This window comes from Scleropages formosus, chromosome 14 (assembly GCF_900964775.1).
Source record: "Scleropages formosus chromosome 14, fSclFor1.1, whole genome shotgun sequence".
In the NCBI taxonomy this organism is placed as follows: Eukaryota; Metazoa; Chordata; class Actinopteri; order Osteoglossiformes; family Osteoglossidae; genus Scleropages; species Scleropages formosus.
The window spans coordinates 19,329,164-19,334,805 of NC_041819.1; the positions used below are offsets into that span (position 1 = coordinate 19,329,164).

At 42.3% G+C, this 5,642-nt stretch overlaps 1 non-coding gene across 1 annotated transcript; it reads left to right on the plus strand.

Moving 5' to 3' along the window:
* Positions 1-5,309: 5,309 nt before the first annotated feature.
* trnav-uac (transfer RNA valine (anticodon UAC)) lies at positions 5,310-5,382 on the plus strand. Its single transcript has one exon. It is a non-coding gene; the product is annotated as a tRNA-Val (tRNA).
* Positions 5,383-5,642: the final 260 nt, after the last annotated feature.

The following is a 5,642-nucleotide window of genomic DNA, read 5'->3' on the forward strand; positions in this document are numbered from 1 at the left end:
CCTCATGAGGCCAGTCACACAGAGGGCTGGCTTGACTGCAGCATCCCGACATGCTGCAACAGCAGGTGGCGCACTGGTTTACAAGGCCGTTACCTTGTAATCCACAGGCACGGGTGCGAATCTTGTCTCCTGCTCTAGTACCCCTTGTGAGGGTGCTTACCCTACAACACACACACACACACATTGTCTGAAACCGCTTGTTCCCAAGTGGGGCTGCGGCGAGCCACGTCCTCACCCAGCAACACACGGCATAAGGCTGGAGGGGACCCACCCAGGACAGGACACCAGCCCATCACAAGGCACCCCCAGTGGGACTCAAACCCTAGGCCCACCAGAGAGCAGGACCTGACCAAACCCACTCCACCCCCCCACCCCCCGACAACTCTCCAGTAAAACGTGGTTAGTTGTCTAAAAGCATTGTAAGCAGCTTAAAGTGCAAGCCAAATATTTTGAGACGCTTTAGAGAAAAGTGTCGACTAAATTAATAGATAACAGCAATAACCCGGCACCGTTTGCATGCGAAGACGGTACACTTTCACGTGTTTTGCTCGGCCATTAGACGCCCCCTCAACGATCACTGACCCGCTGCTGATGCTGACTGCCAGTTTGCAGTGGAAAAGCCAATGCCAGACTTCAGAAGACCACAGCACCCCCCCCCCCCCCCCCCCTTATCGTGGGTCCCAGACAGCAGACGCTTCTAAACGGCCCCAATCTGGGGACTTTAAAAACTATGAAGTCTAACGCTGAAGGCAGGAACACAGCTGGGAAGGAGATTAAAGCTACTTGGTTTTTTGACAAAAACGTATTCGCAGCTGAACAGAATAAACTGGAATCTGTAGCAAAAACGAGTCGCCATGTCCATGTTGCATTTTTGGCACGAGCAGTATTTTCTCCAGCATCGCTTTTTTATCGACGGCGCTCGGACTCCCTATGAATAAAACACGTTCAAAACGTCTTAATTTGTTTTAAAAGTACATTTTGCGGGCATGCTGTGACCTTTCATCTGCCAGGCCTACAGTATGTGTAAGTACCTTAAGAAGCACAAATCCTGTTTGCTCTACACCCCAGAGCAGCTGCAGTGAAATAATGGCCATCATTAAGGCAGCTTTTAGACCAATGTTTTACTAGGATTTACATCTCCCCAGAGATTTCTGGAAAATATACAGTATAGTAATTTAAAACCGAATTATACAAAACTAAATCAATACTTTTAGGACTCTTTAAAGGATTGTGTTCCCGCTAATTGGATTCCACTCCATTACACTGCGTCCGGCATACACGCTCTGCGGCGCATCAACGTTTGTTTTCATTTCCAAGCGGTGCTGTGTTTTCTACAAGCCATCTGTGTTACAGAACGTACTTCAGAACCGCATCCCTGCAAGCCCATAACAGCCGTTCTAAACCATTCAGCTCAACTCATTTTTAATGCAGCTAAATTATAATAAGTGTTTGTGTCATTTTGGGAAGGCAAGACATTGCAGCAATGTCACTGTACCTAGAAATTATATTTACATTTTATTTGAATGATTATGAGGAACCTTAACCCTCCCGGAACCATGATCATCGACATGGAGTTGTGAGAGTCACAGGGCAAGTTGAATGAATTGCACGTTGTTGTTGGCTGCACGGACTGAAGAATCGCTTTTGATTGGTACATATTAATAAGTTCTGTTAAACAAGCGGGGGCTAAACCCTTCGGAGCCCTGTAGCACCGTAACAAGACATTGACATGTGCCTTAAGTGTCGGTGGGAGACGAAGAAGAGGCCTGAGAACTATTTGATATGATCATTTTTTTTATACTTCTTGCACCAGCATTCAGATTTTTTGTAATGTGATAGTAATGTTGGGACTCTCACTATAACAATCCAGTGTGGTGTAGGAAAAAAAAAAAAAACACAAATTTTCTTTATCTTGAGCAAAAAAGCCTTCATTTTTATAATATCCTGAATAGTTAGGATAAAAGAGTATTTAACTGATTATGAAAAAGTGACCTACATTCTCAGCTGATATAGGAAAGGTAAAGTTCAAGCATTTCCAGTTAGGAGGCAATAACAAATAAACGGTTTCTTTAATTTCCTCTGTAAATATGATCTGGGTTTAATATGTCACAATAAATACAGTCAATGGTTATGTGGGTCTTTAATAATACAACACAGTCTGTATTCATAACAATCTTACCCATTGTTCAGAATGCCAGAAAAAGGAAAAAAAAATATGTAATTTAGAAGAGATTAAGGTGTGTAATTTCAGTATTAATTAGTCTACTTATAATACCACACATGACCAGTATTATTCCAAAAAACGAATGAATTCAAGGAAACACGCTAGATAGTCTGGTGAAGACAAGACTTTTTAAAAATGCTAGAATTCATTAATTGACAGTAAACCTTTGTTTTGAAAAAAAAGAAAAAAAATAGCACAGAATAGTAATGTGCAGAGAAATGATTTAAAAAATCCCAGTGTTTGTAGTTTGCCTTTCATAAATGTGTTATGAAAAAACTCTGACTGGAGATTTTTCAAGAGAAGAAAACATAAAATGTGCATAAAATGAAAGGAAAGACATGGATCCTACTTTCCCAAAATCGAATATTCACAGCTGCTTTTTTTGCCCCACAGCTGCATTCAAAATGACAGAAACAGCCCTCGTGATTTAATGTAGTTGCCCAGTGTCTGACATTTTTAACGAAATGTTTGTTCTTCGAAAACACTCAACAAAAATCTGAAAAAAGAGTCGATCACTATTTCACAGCTTTAGGATGCAAATAAAATGAATGAAACTGAAGACCAACAACTAGAAGTAACCATTGATCCAATGGCACTAATAAAATAAACTTGAGATTATTAAGTGGCGCAATCAGTGTTTCACAGCTACTGATGGTGTCTCTCAGATTCCAACAGCAGGAAAGAATTGCACACACACACATAGTAGATACTTGAGGTTGACATCTCACAAATACCATGGGAGCTCTACCAGCAAAGGACTTCACCCTTTGTACCCACCTAGATTTTTACTCACGTCCTTTTTCACCAGGTTAACATCTAAGTACAATTTAGGAACCAAGGTCAAAAACTGTTACCCTCAATGTACATACCGCAGTGCACTTATATAATTTCCCAACAAATTCTGCATTCTTAACGGGCAGCTGGTAATGTAGTGCTTAGAGCTCCTGCCTTTGCATCCAAAGGTTGTAGGTTTGATCCCCCCCTCTGGCTGTAGTACCCTTGAGCAAGGTAATTACCTTAAATTGCTCCAGTAAAATTACCCAGCTGTGTGAATAATGGTAACCTTAACATTGTAAGTTGCATTGGAGAAAAGTGTCAGCAAAACAAATACATATAAGTATATTAAGCTCTTTCAACCAAAACCTTGGTCCAAAGCAACTTCTAAAAACTCAGCAGCACAAGTCAAAAGTTTGAGTACACCGGAAACAGGTTTATGCAGCATTTCCCAGAGACGTAGGACACTTTGCTTTCAAACTTCCTTCCAGTTCATCCCATACAGCTATTGCCCACGCTGCAGAGGTAGCCTCAAACTTTTGACCTGCACTGTACTCTTACTAGAGTAATTCAAATTAAATACCTTGCTCAAGGATCATACAGCAGGAGTGGGACATAAATCCAGCACCTTCAGAGAAATCCCTAAATAAAACACTACCTGCTGCTATGTGGTCAGAAGGATTTTCGCTTGAATTTTTGGGATCCAAGGGACTGCACTTTGGAGGAAGCTCAGCACTAACTACCCTTATTTAACCACTGAGCCCTTGATTGAATGACATTTTTGAATTAGCACTAGGCTAAAAACAGTCGTCCCATAGCTCCCTGGGGCCAGAGCTGAAAAACACTGCTCTGTGTCAGTGTGAACGACAACCGATAACCAGGAAATAATGCATAAAACACAGCATAAATTGCGTGAAGGTTAGTGGGGAGTGTCGCAAAATATTTTCCATTTTCATAAGTGACAGCAGGCTTGTTGTTGAAATGCATTGTGTTCTCAAAACTGGCCTTTGCTGAGAATCTAAAACGGGGCACAATGCAGAAAACAAAAGACAAGAATGTGGAGGTTAATTATTTCTTACATAACTAGGGTACAAAGGACATATTGAGGGTACGACAACAAGGCACAATGGACACGGCATGTCCAGCTCTCTGGCAGGAATAGCAAAGTGGACAGTTTGAGCATCTTGTCGTTCACAGCAGAGCTTTGACAAAGAGGCCATAATTTCAGCCAACATTTCCGGGGCATATTTTTTCCATGCCATTTTTCACCACACAATTTTCTTTATTACCTTCCATCTAACGTGGCGCAGCAAAATGGTCCAAACCGAAACAACCCAGCCAGCAAACGACTTGTGATTTTGATGGGTAGGAGAGTCTCATACTGTATTTGAGCACACTGCTCACTTCTGCGGAAAGACAATGACTGAGGTGTATGCAAATATGTTTATGGTTATTATGGGGCTGTCACATATACTCCTCCAGGGATGTGGTTTGAGCTTCTGTTCGGTAAACAGAGCAGAACAAGGCTGAAGGGAGGTATGCAAATGATACGGTTCATGTTTCAGTATTAAAATTAGAAATCCATACTGGTAACCTGAGAAAGCAGGCTATAACATTTCTTTTTTAAATGAATAATACAAGTTTGCTGAAGGTTGTGTTATGTGTGTTTCTATTGATATGATGTAAATGCAGACCTCGGTCGAAGAGGACTATTTGAAATAGTCAGTGCTATACTTCCAGCAGCTACCGAACTAAAATAAAGTGCAAAATTGTATTTGCCATCTGGAAAATCTGCAGCAATAGCGTACGGCCTCAGATCGGCGTCAACAGACTCTGAATTTAGAAGAGCCACCGAGAAATTTACATTTGAAAATTCAGGTTTAAATAAATCAGGTTAGAAAATTTATGAGTCAATGGTATGGCGTTGATCTGATGCCATAATAATAGCATATCATCTATGAACATCCTGTGCAGTCCATGTGGCTAAAGACTGTACCATGGGGGATGGTGGTAGTCACACAATGTAATACACACACACTTTCTGAACCGCTTGTCCCATACGGGGTCACAGAGAACCAGAGCCTACCCGGCAACACAGGGTGTAAGGCCAGAGGGGGAGGGGACACACCCAAGATGGGACGCCAGTCCGTCACAAGGCAACCCAAGCAGGACTTGAACCCCAGACCCACTGGAGAGCAGGACCTGGTCCAACCCACTGTGCCATCACACTCCCCTACTGCTGTAATATAAAATCTTTTAATAAATTGGACTGTATATATTTTAAGGCTTTTTGTAGGAGGAAGGTTAATGAGGTTCCATAGTGTAGCGGTTATCACGTCTGCTTTACACGCAGAAGGTCCTGGGTTCGAGCCCCAGTGGAACCAGCGGTCTTTGGAGAAGGGTGATGTCTGAAGTAATTTTCTCACAACTTATACCGTTTGTACCCAATGAATCACAAATTCCCAGCTGTAGAAGCAGGTAAATAAAGGGAAGCGATACGAGTGTGTTTCCATTTATGTTACGGATATAGCAATTTGCGGTCTCATGTCGACAAAACACTGATCCTGTAATGTGGGCACGTGACCCCCCGCTCCCCCCCCCCTACACCTCGGGCGGCCTCCTCCCATTGATGAGCAGCGGGCCG